Below are 19,233 nucleotides of genomic sequence, written 5' to 3'. Positions count from 1 at the left end.
GCTCAGCATGCCGTGCCGGAACCAAACTAGGGCCTGAAGCAATCCTGCGGTGTTGCGACCAGCTCACAAGAAAGCGAGTTGAAGAAAGGAGCTCAGGGGCACTGTAATTCACAAACCTGCAGAGTTATAAATGACAGCTATCTTCCAAAAATATATTGAAGTAAGGCTGCCAAGAGGAGTTGAAAGCGGGGCAGAATTGCAGGAAACCGATTTCAGGAGGTAGACTGGAATTGCATGTAAAGCATAGGAAAAGAGGCAGAACGTCCACAATGATGCACTTGGCCAAAAAGGGCGTATGCGTTTTTTCCTGAATATATTCAGGAAAAAACGCATACGCCCTTTTTGGCCAACCAAGCAAGCTTGCAAAGGAAATCTGCACTACAATGAAGTCTCACTGCCCCCCGGTCAAAAGGGCCATCTGAAAAAAGTGTAAAATCCAGAAAGGCAGGACAGGCCATGGAGAACTGGGAGCCTTGTTATGATGATGGGCGGGATGTAAATTGCCAGCAGCCACTCTGGAGAAGTGTATGGTGTTTCCTGAAACATCCAAAAAACAAAGCAACAGAGCCTAGGGCACTTCCACTTATGGTCCTATAGCTTAGGGAAATTGAAATCAAAAAGACACAGCCACCCCAAAGTTTGGGACGGCTCTGTTTACAAGAACCTCGTTTATGGTACAAGTTCAATATCACAGAAAGCGAAAAATGGATAAAGAAGTTGTGGTACTTACGTACAATGCAATATCACTCAGCAATGAAATCTATGTCATCAGGCCCGTAGCAGCATAATGAGTGGATTCAGGTACGATGATTCTAAGTGAAATAAGTCACACAGAAAAAGAAACATCATAAGATATCACTACTACACGGAATGTAAACTTGGCTACACATGAACTGAATTACAAAACAGAACAGGGTGTCAAATGTAGAAAACCAACTTATGCTTGCTTAAGGGGAAAGTTGAGTTGGGGTGCTGCATAAAACCAGAGATTGAAATTAGCACAGATACCGTTCCATAAGCCAAATATGTAATAGACAAGAGCTACTCCTTGCTCAACGAAGTGGACTCAACACCCCATATTAAATGCCTAACAATATACCTGACTAGTAAGAATCTTAAAACCTATGGATTTATATGTCTCCGAAAGAGAATCAAGGGTGTGTACAGCGGCATAAACGCAGTAGTGATAGGATTGGTGAGGTTCGGTGAGCAAATGCAGACCCTTTGAAGTCATATTGCATGGTACCCATTCCATGGGTCTCAACTCTCCATGTTTAAGGGATTCTTCCTTCAGCTAAAACATTCATGTGGAACCCAGAGTATGATCCACCGTGTGATCGGGAAACGTGTTCAAATGTGTCTCAGTTTTCGTCCCCTGGTACTCGGGTGCAACATTCCAGACGCTTTACTAACACTCTCCCCTCTTGGAGATCAGTGCCTTTAACCTCCTGTTTGGCCCAGTTTGCAATTTCTGTGGAAAATGAACAGGAATAGGGAGAACCAATGAGAGACTAGGTGGAGGTGTCTGGACGGGCAAATTTAACTCTCATTTCCCACCAGGAAGAGGAATTAACCAAAGGCTCAGCATACGAACCCGGAACCAAACTAGGGCCTGAAGCAATCCTGCGGTGTTGCGGCCAGCTCACAAGAAAGCGAGTTGAAGAAAGGAGCTCAGGGGCACTGTAATTCACAAACCTGCAGTTATAAATGACAACTATCGTCCAAAATATATTGAAGGAAGGCTTCCAAGAGGAGTTGAAAGCGGGGCAGAATTGCAGGAAACCGATTTCAGGAGGTAGACTGGAATTGCATGTAAAGCATAGGAAAAGAGGCAGAACGTCCACAATGATGCACTTGGCCAAAAAGGGCGTATGCGTTTTTTCCTGAATATATTCAGGAAAAAACGCATACGCCCTTTTTGGCCAACCAAGCAAGCTTGCAAAGGAAATCTGCACTACAATGAACCCTCACTGCCCCCTCGTCAAAAGGGCCATCTGAAAAAAGTGTAAAATCCAGAAAGGCAGGACAGGCCATGGAGAACTGGGAGCCTTGTTATGCTGATGGGCGGGATGTAAATTGCCAACAGCCACTCTGGAGAAGTGTATGGTGTTTCCTGAAACATAGAAAAAACAAAGCAACAGAGCCTAGGGCACTTCCACTTATGGTCCTATAGCTTAGGGAAATTAAAATCAAAAAGACACAGCCACCCCAAAGTTTCGGCCGGCTCTGTTTACAAGAACCTTGTTTACGGTACAAGTTGAATATCACAGAAAGCGAAAAATGGATAAAGAAGTTGTGGTACTTACGTACACTGCAATATCACTCAGCAATGAAATCTATGTCATCAGGCCCGTAGCAGCATAATGAGTGGATTCAGGTACGATGATTCTAAGTGAAATAAGTCACACAGAAAAAGAAACATCATAAGATATCACTACTACACGGAATGTAAACTTGGCTACACAGGAACAGAATTACCAAACAGAACAGGGTGTCAAATGTAGAAAACCAACTCATGTTTGCTTAAGGGGAAAGGTGAGTTGGGGTGCTGCATACAACAAGAGATTGAAATTAGCACAGATACCGTTCCATAAGCCAAATATGTAATAGACAAGAGCTACTCCTTGCTCAACGAAGTGGACTCAACACCCCACATTAAACGCCTAAGAATATACCTGACTAGTAAGAATCTTAAAACCTATGGATTTATATGTCTCCGAAAGAGAATCAAGCGTGTGTACAGCGGCATAAACGCAGCAGTGATAGGATTGGTGAGGTTCGGTGAGCAAATGCAGACCCTTTGAAGTCATATTGCATGGTACCCATTCCATGGGTCTCAACTCTCCATGTTTAAGGGATTCTTCCTTCAGCTAAAACATGCATGTGGAACCCAGAGTATAATCCACCGTGTGATCGGGATACGTGTTCAAATGTGTCTCAGTTTTCGTCCCCTGGTACTCGGGTGCAACATTCCAGACGCTTTACTAACACTCTCCCCACTTGGACAGTCAGTGCCTTTAACCTCCTGTTTGGCCCAGTTTGCAATTTCTGTGGAAAATGAACAGGAATAGGGAGAACCAATGAGAGACTAGGTGGAGGTGTCCGGACGGGCAAATTTAACTCTCATATCCCACCAGGAAGAGGAATTAACCAAAGGCTCAGCGAGCCATGCCAGAACCACAGTAGGGCCAGAAGCAATCCTGCGGTGTTGCGGCCAGCTCACAAGAAAGCGAGTTGAAGAAAGGAGCTCAGGGGCACTGTAATTCACAAACCTGCAGAGTAATAAATGACAGCTATCTTCCAAAAATATATTGAAGTAAGGCTGCCAAGAGGAGTTGAAACCGGGGCAGAATTGCAGTAAACCCGATTTCAGGAGGTAGACTGGAATTGCATGTAAAGCATAGGAAAAGAGGCAGAACGTCCACAATGATGCACTTGGCCAAAAAGGGCGTATGCGTTTTTTCCTGAATATATTCAGGAAAAAACGCATACGCCCTTTTTGGCCAACCAAGCAAGCTTGCAAAGGAAATCTGCACTACAATGAAGTCTCACTGCCCCCCGGTCAAAAGGGCCATCTGAAAAAAGTGTAAAATCCAGAAAGGCAGGACAGGCCATGGAGGACTGGGAGCCTTGTTATGCTGATGGGCGTGATGTAAATTGCCAGCAGCCACTCTGGAGAAGTGTATGGTGTTTCTTGAAACATCCAAAAAACAAAGCAACAGAGCCTAGGGCACGTCAACTTATGGTCCTATAGCTTAGGGAAATTAAAATCAAAAAGACACAGCCACCCCAAAGTTTGGGACGGCTCTGTTTACAAGAACCTCGTTTACCGTACAAGTTCAATATCACAGAAAGCGAAAAATGGATAAAGAAGTTGTGGTACTTACGTACAATGCAATATCACTCAGCAATGAAATCTATGTCATCAGGTCCCTAGCAGCATAATGAGTGGATTCAGGTACAATGATTCTAAGTGAAATAAGTCACACAGAAAAAGGAACATCATATGATATCACTACTACACGGAATGTAAACTTGGCTACACAAGATCTGAATTACAAAACAGAGCAGGCTGTCAAATGTAGAAAACCAACTTATGCTTGCTTAAGGGGAAAGGTGAGTTGGGGTGCTGCATAAAACCAGAGATTGAAATTAGCACAGATACCGTTCCATAAGCCAAATATGTAATAGACAAGAGCTACTCCTTGCTCAACGAAGTGGACTCAACACCCAATATTAAACGCCTAAGAATATACCTGACTAGTAAGAATCTTAAAACCTATGGATTTATATGTCTCCGAAAGAGAATCAAGCGTGTGTACAGCGGCATAAGCGCAGCAGTGATAGGATTGGTGAGGTTCGGTGAGTAAATGCAGACCCTTTGAAGTCATATTGCATGGTACCCATTCCATGGGTCTCAACTCTCCATGTTTAAGGGATTCTTCCTTCAGCTAAAACATGCATGTGGAACCCAGAGTATGATCCACCGTGTGATCGGAAAACGTGTTCAAATGTGTCTCAGTTTTCGTCCCCTGGTACTCGGGTACAACATTCCAGATGCTTTACTAACACTCTCCCCACATGGAGAGTCAGTGCCTTTAACCTCCTGTTTGGCCCAGTTTGCAATTTCTGTGGAAAATGAACAGGAATAGGGAGAACCAATGAGAGACTAGGTGGAGGTGTGTGGACGGGCAAATTTAACTCTCATTTCCCACCAGGAAGAGGAATTAACCAAAGGCCCAGCATGCCGTGCCGGAACCAAACTAGGGCCAGAAGCAATCCTGCGGTGTTGCGGCCAGCTCACAAGAAAGCGAGTTGAAGAAAGGAGCTCAGGGGCACTGTAATTCACAAATCTGCAGAGTTATAAATGACAGCTATCTTCCAAAAATATATTGCAGTAAGGCTGCCAAGAGGAGTTGAATGCGGGGCATAATTGCAGGGAACCGATTTCAGGAGGTAGACTGGAATTGTATGTAAAGCATAGGAAAAGAGGCAGAACGTCCACAATGATGCACTTGGCCAAAAAGGGCGTATGCGTTTTTTCCTGAATATATTCAGGAAAAAACGCATACGCCCTTTTTGGCCAACCAAGCAAGCTTGCAAAGGAAATCTGCACTACAATGAAGTCTCACTGCCCCCCGGTCAAAAGGGCTATCTGAAAAAAGTGTAAAATCCAGAAAGGCAGGACAGGCCATGGAGAACTGGGAGCCTTGTTATGCTGATGGGCGGGATGTAAATTGCCAACAGCCACTCTGGAGAAGTGTATGGTGTTTCCTGAAACATCCAAAAAACAAAGCAACAGAGCCTAGGGCACTTCCACTTATGGTCCTATAGCTTAGGGAAATTAAAATCCAAAAGACACAGCCACCCCAAAGTTTGGGCCGGCTCTGTTTACAAGAACCTCGTTTACGGTACAAGTTCAATATCACAGAAAGCGAAAAATGGATAAAGAAGTTGTGGTACTTACGTACAATGCAATATCACTCAGCAATGAAATCTATGTCATCAGGCCCGTAGCAGCATAATGAGTGGATTAAGGTACGATGATTCTAAGTGAAATAAGTCACACAGAAAAAGAAACATCATAAGATATCACTACTACACGGAATGTAAACTTGGCTACACAAAAACTGAATTACAAAACAGAACAGGGCCTCAAATGTAGAAAACCAACTTATGCTTGCTTAAGGGGAAAGGTGAGTTGGGGTGCTTCATAAAACCAGAGATTGAAATTAGCACAGATACCGTTCCATAAGCCAAATATGTAATAGACAAGAGCTACTCCTTGCTCAACGAAGTGGACTCAACACCCCATATTAAACGCCTAAGAATATACCTAAGTAGTAAGAATCTTAAAACCTATGGATTTATATGTCTCCGAAAGAGAATCAAGCGTGTGTACAGTGGCATAAGCGCAGCAGTGATAGGATTGGTGAGGTTTGGTGAGCAAATGCAGACCCTTTGAAGTCATATTGCATGGTACCCATTCCATGGGTCTCAACTCTCCATGTTTAAGGGATTCTTCCTTCAGCTAAAACATGCATGTGGAACCCAGAGTATGATCCACCGTGTGATCGGGAAACGTGTTCAAATGTGTCTCAGTTTTCGTCCCCTGGTACTCGGGTGCAACATTCCAGACACTTTCCTAACACTCTCCCCACTTGGAGAGTCAGTGCCTTTAACCTCCTGTTTGGCCCAGTTTGCAATTTCTGTGGAAAATGAACAGGAATAGGGAGAACCAATGAGAGACTAGGTGGAGGTGTCTGGACGTGCAAATTTAACTCTCATTTCCCACCAGGAAGAGGAATTAACCTAAGGCTCAGCATGCCGTGCCGGAACCAAACTAGGGCCTGAAGCAATCCTGCGGTGTTGCGACCAGCTCACAAGAAAGCGAGTTGAAGAAAGGAGCTCAGGGGCACTGTAATTCACAAACCTGCAGAGTTATAAATGACAGCTATCTTCCAAAAATATATTGAAGTAAGGCTGCCAAGAGGAGTTGAAAGCGGGGCAGAATTGCAGGAAACCGATTTCAGGAGGTAGACTGGAATTGCATGTAAAGCATAGGAAAAGAGGCAGAACGTCCACAATGATGCACTTGGCCAAAAAGGGCGTATGCGTTTTTTCCTGAATATATTCAGGAAAAAACGCATACGCCCTTTTTGGCCAACCAAGCAAGCTTGCAAAGGAAATCTGCACTACAATGAAGTCTCACTGCCCCCCGGTCAAAAGGGCCATCTGAAAAAAGTGTAAAATCCAGAAAGGCAGGACAGGCCATGGAGAACTGGGAGCCTTGTTATGATGATGGGCGGGATGTAAATTGCCAGCAGCCACTCTGGAGAAGTGTATGGTGTTTCCTGAAACATCCAAAAAACAAAGCAACAGAGCCTAGGGCACTTCCACTTATGGTCCTATAGCTTAGGGAAATTGAAATCAAAAAGACACAGCCACCCCAAAGTTTGGGACGGCTCTGTTTACAAGAACCTCGTTTACGGTACAAGTTCAATATCACAGAAAGCGAAAAATGGATAAAGAAGTTGTGGTACTTACGTACAATGCAATATCACTCAGCAATGAAATCTATGTCATCAGGCCCGTAGCAGCATAATGAGTGGATTCAGGTACGATGATTCTAAGTGAAATAAGTCACACAGAAAAAGAAACATCATAAGATATCACTACTACACGGAATGTAAACTTGGCTACACATGAACTGAATTACAAAACAGAACAGGGTGTCAAATGTAGAAAACCAACTTATGCTTGCTTAAGGGGAAAGTTGAGTTGGGGTGCTGCATAAAACCAGAGATTGAAATTAGCACAGATACCGTTCCATAAGCCAAATATGTAATAGACAAGAGCTACTCCTTGCTCAACGAAGTGGACTCAACACCCCATATTAAATGCCTAACAATATACCTGACTAGTAAGAATCTTAAAACCTATGGATTTATATGTCTCCGAAAGAGAATCAAGGGTGTGTACAGCGGCATAAACGCAGTAGTGATAGGATTGGTGAGGTTCGGTGAGCAAATGCAGACCCTTTGAAGTCATATTGCATGGTACCCATTCCATGGGTCTCAACTCTCCATGTTTAAGGGATTCTTCCTTCAGCTAAAACATTCATGTGGAACCCAGAGTATGATCCACCGTGTGATCGGGAAACGTGTTCAAATGTGTCTCAGTTTTCGTCCCCTGGTACTCGGGTGCAACATTCCAGACGCTTTACTAACACTCTCCCCTCTTGGAGATCAGTGCCTTTAACCTCCTGTTTGGCCCAGTTTGCAATTTCTGTGGAAAATGAACAGGAATAGGGAGAACCAATGAGAGACTAGGTGGAGGTGTCTGGACGGGCAAATTTAACTCTCATTTCCCACCAGGAAGAGGAATTAACCAAAGGCTCAGCATACGAACCCGGAACCAAACTAGGGCCTGAAGCAATCCTGCGGTGTTGCGGCCAGCTCACAAGAAAGCGAGTTGAAGAAAGGAGCTCAGGGGCACTGTAATTCACAAACCTGCAGTTATAAATGACAACTATCGTCCAAAATATATTGAAGGAAGGCTTCCAAGAGGAGTTGAAAGCGGGGCAGAATTGCAGGAAACCGATTTCAGGAGGTAGACTGGAATTGCATGTAAAGCATAGGAAAAGAGGCAGAACGTCCACAATGATGCACTTGGCCAAAAAGGGCGTATGCGTTTTTTCCTGAATATATTCAGGAAAAAACGCATACGCCCTTTTTGGCCAACCAAGCAAGCTTGCAAAGGAAATCTGCACTACAATGAACCCTCACTGCCCCCTCGTCAAAAGGGCCATCTGAAAAAAGTGTAAAATCCAGAAAGGCAGGACAGGCCATGGAGAACTGGGAGCCTTGTTATGCTGATGGGCGGGATGTAAATTGCCAACAGCCACTCTGGAGAAGTGTATGGTGTTTCCTGAAACATAGAAAAAACAAAGCAACAGAGCCTAGGGCACTTCCACTTATGGTCCTATAGCTTAGGGAAATTAAAATCAAAAAGACACAGCCACCCCAAAGTTTCGGCCGGCTCTGTTTACAAGAACCTTGTTTACGGTACAAGTTGAATATCACAGAAAGCGAAAAATGGATAAAGAAGTTGTGGTACTTACGTACACTGCAATATCACTCAGCAATGAAATCTATGTCATCAGGCCCGTAGCAGCATAATGAGTGGATTCAGGTACGATGATTCTAAGTGAAATAAGTCACACAGAAAAAGAAACATCATAAGATATCACTACTACACGGAATGTAAACTTGGCTACACAGGAACAGAATTACCAAACAGAACAGGGTGTCAAATGTAGAAAACCAACTCATGTTTGCTTAAGGGGAAAGGTGAGTTGGGGTGCTGCATACAACAAGAGATTGAAATTAGCACAGATACCGTTCCATAAGCCAAATATGTAATAGACAAGAGCTACTCCTTGCTCAACGAAGTGGACTCAACACCCCACATTAAACGCCTAAGAATATACCTGACTAGTAAGAATCTTAAAACCTATGGATTTATATGTCTCCGAAAGAGAATCAAGCGTGTGTACAGCGGCATAAACGCAGCAGTGATAGGATTGGTGAGGTTCGGTGAGCAAATGCAGACCCTTTGAAGTCATATTGCATGGTACCCATTCCATGGGTCTCAACTCTCCATGTTTAAGGGATTCTTCCTTCAGCTAAAACATGCATGTGGAACCCAGAGTATAATCCACCGTGTGATCGGGATACGTGTTCAAATGTGTCTCAGTTTTCGTCCCCTGGTACTCGGGTGCAACATTCCAGACGCTTTACTAACACTCTCCCCACTTGGACAGTCAGTGCCTTTAACCTCCTGTTTGGCCCAGTTTGCAATTTCTGTGGAAAATGAACAGGAATAGGGAGAACCAATGAGAGACTAGGTGGAGGTGTCCGGACGGGCAAATTTAACTCTCATATCCCACCAGGAAGAGGAATTAACCAAAGGCTCAGCGAGCCATGCCAGAACCACAGTAGGGCCAGAAGCAATCCTGCGGTGTTGCGGCCAGCTCACAAGAAAGCGAGTTGAAGAAAGGAGCTCAGGGGCACTGTAATTCACAAACCTGCAGAGTAATAAATGACAGCTATCTTCCAAAAATATATTGAAGTAAGGCTGCCAAGAGGAGTTGAAACCGGGGCAGAATTGCAGTAAACCCGATTTCAGGAGGTAGACTGGAATTGCATGTAAAGCATAGGAAAAGAGGCAGAACGTCCACAATGATGCACTTGGCCAAAAAGGGCGTATGCGTTTTTTCCTGAATATATTCAGGAAAAAACGCATACGCCCTTTTTGGCCAACCAAGCAAGCTTGCAAAGGAAATCTGCACTACAATGAAGTCTCACTGCCCCCCGGTCAAAAGGGCCATCTGAAAAAAGTGTAAAATCCAGAAAGGCAGGACAGGCCATGGAGGACTGGGAGCCTTGTTATGCTGATGGGCGTGATGTAAATTGCCAGCAGCCACTCTGGAGAAGTGTATGGTGTTTCCTGAAACATCCAAAAAACAAAGCAACAGAGCCTAGGGCACTTCCACTTATGGTCCTATAGCTTAGGGTAATTAAAATCAAAAAGACACAGCCACCCCAAAGTTTGGGCCGGCTCTGTTTACAAGAACCTCGTTTACGGTACAAGTTCAATATCACAGAAAGCGAAAAATGGATAAAGAAGTTGTGGTACTTACGTACAATGCAATATCACTCAGCAATGAAATCTATGTCATCAGGCCCGTAGCAGCATAATGAGTGGATTCAGGTACGATGATTCTAAGTGAAATAAGTCACACAGGAAAAGAAACATCATAAGATATCACTACTACACGGAATGTAAACTTGGCTACACATGAACTGAATTACAAAACAGAACAGGGTGTCAAATGTAGAAAACCAACTTATGCTTGCGTAAGGGGAAAGGTGAGTTGGGGTGCTGCATAAAACCAGAGATTGAAATTAGCACAGATACCGTTCCATAAGCCAAATATGTAATAGACAAGAGCTACTCCTTGCTCAACGAAGTGGACTCAACACCCCATATTAAATGCCTAACAATATACCTGACTAGTAAGAATCTTAAAACCTATGGATTTATATGTCTCCGAAAGAGAATGAAGCGTGTGTACAGCGGCATAAACGCAGCAGTGATACGATTGGTGAGGTTCGGTGAGCAAATGCAGACCCTTTGAAGTCATATTGCATGGTACCCATTCCATGGGTCTCAACTCTCCATGTTTAAGGGATTCTTCCTTCAGCTAAAACATGCATGTGGAACCCAGAGTATGATCCACCGTGTGATCGGGAAATGTGTTCAACTGTGTCTCAGTTTTCGTCCCCTGGTACTCGGGTGCAACATTCCAGACGCTTTACTAACACTCTCCCCACTTGGACAGTCAGTGCCTTTAACCTCCTGTTTGGCCCAGTTTGCAATTTCTGTGGAAAATAAACAGGAATAGTGAGAACCAATGAGAGACTAGGTGGAGGTGTCCGGACGGGCAAATTTAACTCTCATATCCCACCAGGAAGAGGAATTAACCAAAGGCTCAGCGAGCCATGCCAGAACCACAGTAGGGCCAGAAGCAATCCTGCGGTGTTGCGGCCAGCTCACTAGAAAGCGAGTTGAAGAAAGGAGCTCAGGGGCACTGTAATTCACAAACCTGCAGAGTTATAAATGACAGCTATCTTCCAAAAATATATTGAAGTAAGGCTGCCAAGAGGAGTTGAAACCGGGGCAGAATTGCAGTAAACCCGATTTCAGGAGGTAGACTGGAATTGCATGTAAAGCATAGGAAAAGAGGCAGAACGTCCACAATGATGCACTTGGCCAAAAAGGGCGTATGCGTTTTTTCCTGAGGAAAAAACGCATACGCACTTTTTGGCCAACCAAGCAAGCTTGCAAAGGAAATCTGCACTACAATGAAGTCTCACTGCCCCCCGGTCAAAAGGGCCATCTGAAAAAAGTGTAAAATCCAGAAAGGCAGGACAGGCCATGGAGGACTGGGAGCCTTGTTATGCTGATGGGCGGGATGTAAATTGCCAGCAGCCACTCTGGAGAAGTGTATGGTGTTTCCTGAAACATCCAAAAAACAAAGCAACAGAGCCTAGGGCACTTCCACTTATGGTCCTATAGCTTAGGGTAATTAAAATCAAAAAGACACAGCCACCCCAAAGTTTGGGACGGCTCTGTTTACAAGAACCTCGTTTACGGTACAAGTTCAATATCACAGAAAGCGAAAAATGGATAAAGAAGTTGTGGTACTTACGTACAATGCAATATCACTCAGCAATGAAATCTATGTCATCAGGCCCGTAGCAGCATAATGAGTGGATTCAGGTACGATGATTCTAAGTGAAATAAGTCACACAGAAAAAGAAACATCATAAGATATCACTAATACACGGAATGTAAACTTGGCTACACAGGAACAGAATTACCAAACAGAACAGGGTGTCAAATGTAGAAAACCAACTCATGCTTGCTTAATGGGAAAGGTGAGTTGGGGTGCTACATGAAACCAGAGATTGAAATTAGCACAGACACCGTTCCATAAGCCAAATATGTAATAGACAAGAGCTACTCCTTGCTCAACGAAGTGGACTCAACACCCAATATTAAACGCCTAAGAATATACCTGACTAGTAAAAATCTTAAAACCTATGGATTTATATGTCTCCGAAAGAGAATCAAGGGTGTGTACAGCGGCATAAGCGCAGCAGTGATAGGATTGGTGAGGTTCCGTGAGCAAATGCAGACCCTTTGAAGTCATATTGCATGGTACCCATTCCATGGGTCTCAACTCTCCATGATAAAGGGATTTTTCCTTCAGCTAAAACATGCATGTGGAACCCAGAGTATGATCCACCGTGTGATCGGGAAACGTGTTCAAATGTGTCTCAGTTTTCGTCCCCTGGTACTCGGGTGCAACATTCCAGACGCTTTACTAACACTCTCCCCACTTGGAGAGTCAGTGCCTTTAACCTCTTGTTTGGCCCAGTTTGCAATTTCTGCGTAAGATAAACAGGAATAGGGAGAACCAATGAGAGACTAGGTGGAGGTGTCTGGACGGGCAAATTTAACTCTCATTTCCCACCAGGAAGAGGAATTAACCAAAGGCTCAGCATGCCGTGCCGGAACCAAACTAGGGCCTGAAGCAATCCTGCGGTGTTGCGGCCAGCTCACAAGAAAGCGAGTTGAAGAAAGGAGCTCAGGGGCACTGTAATTCACAAACCTGCAGAGTTATAATGACAGCTATCTTTCAAAAATATATTGAAGTAAGGCGGCCAATAGTAGCTGAAAGCGGGGCAGAATTGCAGGAAACCGATTTCAGGAGGTACACTGGAATTACATGTAAAGCATAGGAAAAGAGGCAGAACGTCCACAATGATGCACTTGGCCAAAAAGGGCGTATGCGTTTTTTCCTGAGGAAAAAACGCATACGCCCTTTTTGGCCAACCAAGCAAGCTTGCAAAGGAAATCTGCACTACAATGAAGTCTCACTGCCCCCCGGTCAAAAGGGCCATCTGAAAAAAGTGTAAAATCCAGAAAGGCAGGACAGGCCATGGAGGACTGGGAGCCTTGTTATGCTGATGGGCGGGATGTAAATTGCCAGCAGCCACTCTGGAGAAGTGTATGGTGTTTCCTGAAACATCCAAAAAACAAAGCAACAGAGCCTAGGGCACTTCCACTTATGGTCCTATAGCTTAGGGAAATTAAAATCAAAAAGACACAGCCACCCCAAAGTTTCGGCCGGCTCTGTTTACAAGAACCTAGCTTACGGTACAAGTTCAATATCACAGAAAGCGAAAAATGGATAAAGAAGTTGTGGTACTTACGTACACTGCAATATCACTCAGCAATGAAATCTATGTCATCAGGCCCGTAGCAACATAATGAGTGGATTCAGGTACGATGATTCTAAGTGAAATAAGTCACACAGAAAAAGAAACATCATAAGATATCACTACTACACGGAATGTAAACTTGGCTACACAGGAACAGAATTACCAAACAGAACAGGGTGTCAAATGTAGAAAACCAACTCATGCTTGCTTAAGGGGAAAGGTGAGTTGGGGTGCTGCATACAACAAGAGATTGAAATTAGCACAGATACCGTTCCATAAGCCAAATATGTAATAGACAAGAGCTACTCCTTGCTCAACGAAGTGGACTCAACACCCCACATTAAACGCCTAAGAATATACCTGACTAGTAAGAATCTTAAAACCTATGGATTTATATGTCTCCGAAAGAGAATGAAGCGTGTGTACAGCGGCATAAACGCAGCAGTGATAGGATTGGTGAGGTTCGGTGAGCAAATGCAGACCCTTTGAAGTCATATTGCATGGTACCCATTCCATGGGTCTCAACTCTCCATGTTTAAGGGATTCTTCCTTCAGCTAAAACATGCATGTGGAACCCAGAGTATGATCCACCGTGTGATCGGGAAATGTGTTCAACTGTGTCTCAGTTTTCGTCCCCTGGTACTCGGGTGCAACATTCCAGACGCTTTACTAACACTCTCCCCACTTGGACAGTCAGTGCCTTTAACCTCCTGTTTGGCCCAGTTTGCAATTTCTGTGGAAAATGAACAGGAATAGTGAGAACCAATGAGAGACTAGGTGGAGGTGTCCGGACGGGCAAATTTAACTCTCATATCCCACCAGGAAGAGGAATTAACCAAAGGCTCAGCGAGCCATGCCAGAACCACAGTAGGGCCAGAAGCAATCCTGCGGTGTTGCGGCCAGCTCACAAGAAAGCGAGTTAAAGAAAGGAGCTCAGGGGCACTGTAATTCACAAACCTGCAGAGTTATAAATGACAGCTATCTTCCAAAAATATATTGAAGTAAGGCTGCCAAGAGGAGTTGAAACCGGGGCAGAATTGCAGTAAACCCGATTTCAGGAGGTAGACTGGAATTGCATGTAAAGCATAGGAAAAGAGGCAGAACGTCCACAATGATGCACTTGGCCAAAAAGGGCGTATGCGTTTTTCCCTGAGGAAAAAACGCATACGCACTTTTTGGCCAACCAAGCAAGCTTGCAAAGGAAATCTGCACTACAATGAAGTCTCACTGCCCCCCGGTCAAAAGGGCCATCTGAAAAAAGTGTAAAATCCAGAAAGGCAGGACAGGCCATGGAGGACTGGGAGCCTTGTTATGCTGATGGGCGGGATGTAAATTGCCAGCAGCCACTCTGGAGAAGTGTATGGTGTTTCCTGAAACATCCAAAAAACAAAGCAACAGAGCCTAGGGCACTTCCACTTATGGTCCTATAGCTTAGGGTAATTAAAATCAAAAAGACACAGCCACCCCAAAGTTTGGGACGGCTCTGTTTACAAGAACCTCGTTTACGGTACAAGTTCAATATCACAGAAAGCGAAAAATGGATAAAGAAGTTGTGGTACTTACGTACAATGCAATATCACTCAGCAATGAAATCTATGTCATCAGGCCCGTAGCAGCATAATGAGTGGATTCAGGTACGATGATTCTAAGTGAAATAAGTCACACAGAAAAAGAAACATCATAAGATATCACTACTACACGGAATGTAAACTTGGCTACACAGGAACAGAATTACCAAACAGAACAGGGTGTCAAATGTAGAAAACCAACTCATGCTTGCTTAAGGGGAAAGGTGAGTTGGGGTGCTACATGAAACCAGAGATTGAAATTAGCACAGACACCGTTCCATAAGCCAAATATGTAATAGACAAGAGCTACTCCTTGCTCAACGAAGTGGACTCAACACCCAATATTAAACGCCTAAGAATATACCTGACTAGTAAAAATCTTAAAACCTATGGATTTATATGTCTCCGAAATAGAATCAAGGGTGTGTACAGCGGCATAAGCGCAGCAGTGATAGGATTGGTGAGGTTCCGTGAGCAAATGCAGACCCTTTGAAGTCATATTGCATGGTACCCATTCCATGGGTCTCAACTCTCCATGATAAAGGGATTTTTCCTTCAGCTAAAACATGCATGTGGAACCCAGAGTATGATCCACCATGTGATCGGGAAACGTGTTCAAATGTTTCTCAGTTTTCGTCCCCTGGTACTCGGGTGCAACATTCCAGACGCTTTACTAACACTCTCCCCACTTGGAGAGTCAGTGCCTTTAACCTCTTGTTTGGCCCAGTTTGCAATTTCTGCGTAACATAAACAGGAAGAGGGAGAACCAATGAGAGACTAGGTGGAGGTGTCTGGACGGGCAAATTTAACTCTCATTTCCCACCAGGAAGAGGAATTAACCAAAGGCTCCGTGTGCCATGCTGGAACTAGATTAGGGCCTGAGGAGATCCTGCGGTGTTGCGGCCAGCTCACAAGAAAGCGAGTTGAAGAAAGGAGCTCAGGGGCACTGTAATTCACAAACCTGCAGAGTTATAAATGACAGCCATCTTCCAAAAATATATTGCAGTAAGGCTGCCAAGAGGAGTTGAATGCGGGGCATAATTGCAGGGAACCGATTTCAGGAGGTAGACTGGAATTGTATGTAAAGCATAGGAAAAGAGGCAGAACGTCCACAATGATGCACTTGGCCAAAAAGGGCGTATGCGTTTTTCCCTGAATATATTCAGGAAAAAACGCATACACACTTTTTGGCCAACCAAGCAAGCTTGCAAAGGAAATCTGCACTACAATGAAGTCTCACTGCCCCCCGGTCAAAAGGGCTATCTGAAAAAAGTGTAAAATCCAGAAAGGCAGGACAGGCCATGGAGAACTGGGAGCCTTGTTATGCTGATGGGCGGCATGTAAATTGCCAACAGCCACTCTGGAGAAGTGTATGGTGTTTCCTGAAACATCCAAAAAACAAAGCAACAGAGCCTAGGGCACTTCCACTTATGGTCCTATAGCTTAGGGAAATTAAAATCAAAAAGACACAGCCACCACAAAGTTTGGGACGGCTCTGTTTACAAGAACCTCGTTTACCGTACAAGTTCAATATCACAGAAAGCGAAAAATGGATAAAGAAGTTGTGGTACTTACGTACAATGCAATATCACTCAGCAATGAAATCTATGTCATCAGGTCCCTAGCAGCATAATGAGTGGATTCAGGTACGATGATTCTAAGTGAAATAAGTCACACAGAAAAAGGAACATCATATGATATCACTACTACACGGAATGTAAACTTGGCTACACAAGATCTGAATTACAAAACAGAGCAGGCTGTCAAATGTAGAAAACCAACTTATGCTTGCTTAAGGGGAAAGGTGAGTTGGGGTGCTGCATAAAACCAGAGATTGAAATTAGCACAGATACCGTTCCATAAGCCAAATATGTAATAGACAAGAGCTACTCCTTGCTCAACGAAGTGGACTCAACACCCCATATTAAACGCCTAAGAATATACCTGACTAGTAAGAATCTTAAAACCTATGGATTTATATGTCTCCGAAAGAGAATCAAGCGTGTGTACAGCGGCATAAGCGCAGCAGTGATAGGATTGGTGAGGTTCGGTGAGCAAATGCAGACCCTTTGAAGTCATATTGCATGGTACCCATTCCATGGGTCTCAACTCTCCATGTTTAAGGGATTCTTCCTTCAGCTAAAACATGCATGTGGAACTCAGAGTATGATCCACCGTGTGATCGGGAAATGTGTTCAACTGTGTCTCAGTTTTCGTCCCCTGGTACTCGGGTGCAACATTCCAGACGCTTTACTAACACTCTCCCCACTTGGACAGTCAGTGCCTTTAACCTCCTGTTTGGCCCAGTTTGCAATTTCTGTGGAAAATGAACAGGAATAGGGAGAACCAATGAGAGACTAGGTGGAGGTGTCCGGACGGGCAAATTTAACTCTCATATCCCACCAGGAAGAGGAATTTACCAAAGGCTCAGCGAGCCATGCCAGAACCACAGTAGGGCCAGAAGCAATCCTGCGGTGTTGCGGCCAGCTCACAAGAAAGCGAGTTGAAGAAAGGAGCTAGGGGCACTGTAATTCACAAACCTGCAGAGTTATAAATGACAGCTATCTTCCAAAAATATATTGAAGTAAGGCTGCCAAGAGGAGTTGAAACCGGGGCAGAATTGCAGTAAACCCGATTTCAGGAGGTAGACTGGAATTGCATGTAAAGCATAGGAAAAGAGGCAGAACGTCCACAATGATGCACTTGGCCAAAAAGGGCGTATGCGTTTTTTCCTGAATATATTCAGGAAAAAACGCATACGCCCTTTTTGGCCAACCAAGCAAGCTTGCAAAGGAAATCTGCACTACAATGAACCCTCACTGCCCCCCGGTCAAAAGGGCCATCTGAAAAAAGTGTAAAATCCAGAAAGGCAGGACAGGCCATGGAGAACTGGGAGCCTTGTTATGCTGATGGGCGGCATGTAAATTGCCAACAGCCACTCTGGAGAAGTGTATGGTGTTTCCTGAAACATCCAAAAAACAAAGCAACAGAGCCTAGGGCACTTCCACTTATGGTCCTATAGCTTAGGGAAATTGAAATCAAAAAGACACAGCCACCCCAAAGTTTGGGACGGCTCTGTTTACAAGAACCCCGTTTACGGTACAAGTTCAATATCACAGAAAGCGAAAAATGGATAAAGAAGTTGTGGTACTTACGTACACTGCAATATCACTCAGCAATGAAATCTATGTCATCAGGCCCGTAGCAGCATAATGAGTGGATTCAGGTACGATGATTCTAAGTGAAATAAGTCACACAGAAAAAGAAACATCATAAGATATCACTAATACACGGAATGTAAACTTGGCTACACAGGAACAGAATTACCAAACAGAACAGGGTGTCAAATGTAGAAAACCAACTCATGCTTGCTTAAGGGGAAAGGTGAGTTGGGGTGCTGCATACAACAAGAGATTGAAATTAGCACAGATACCGTTCCATAAGCCAAATATGTAATAGACAAGAGCTACTCCTTGCTCAACGAAGTGGACTCAACACCCAATATTAAACGCCTAAGAATATACCTGACTAGTAAAAATCTTAAAACCTATGGATTTATATGTCTCCGAAAGAGAATCAAGGGTGTGTACAGCGGCATAAGCGCAGCAGTGATAGGATTGGTGAGGTTCCGTGAGCAAATGCAGACCCTTTGAAGTCATATTGCATGGTACCCATTCCATGGGTCTCAACTCTCCATGATAAAGGGATTTTTCCTTCAGCTAAAACATGCATGTGGAACCCAGAGTATGATCCACCGTGTGATTGGGAAACGTGTTCAAATGTGTCTCAGTTTTCGTCCCCTGGTACTCGGGTGCAACATTCCAGACGCTTTACTAACACTCTCCCCACTTGGAGAGTCAGTGCCTTTAACCTCTTGTTTGGCCCAGTTTGCAATTTCTGCGTAACATAAACAGGAAGAGGGAGAACCAATGAGAGACTAGGTGGAGGTGTCTGGACGGGCAAATTTAACTCTCATTTCCCACCAGGAAGAGGAATTAACCAAAGGCTCAGCATGCCGTGCCGGAAACAAACTAGGGCCGGAAGCAATCCTGCGGTGTTGCGGCCAGCTCACAAGAAAGCGAGTTGAAGAAAGGAGCTCAGGGGCACTGTAATTCACAAACCTACAGAGTTATAAATGACAGCTATCTTCCAAAAATATATTGCAGTAAGGCTGCCAAGAGGAGTTGAATGCGGGGCAGAATTGCAGGGAACCGATTTCAGGAGGTAGACTGGAATTGTATGTAAAGCATAGGAAAAGAGGCAGAACGTCCACAATGATGCACTTGGCCAAAAAGGGCGTATGCGTTTTT

The sequence above is a fragment of the Leucopleurus acutus genome, assembly GCF_964270905.1.
Source record: "Leucopleurus acutus genome assembly, chromosome: 4".
Classification (NCBI taxonomy): domain Eukaryota; kingdom Metazoa; phylum Chordata; class Mammalia; order Artiodactyla; family Delphinidae; genus Leucopleurus; species Leucopleurus acutus.
Note: the sequence above shows the minus strand (reverse complement) of the source record.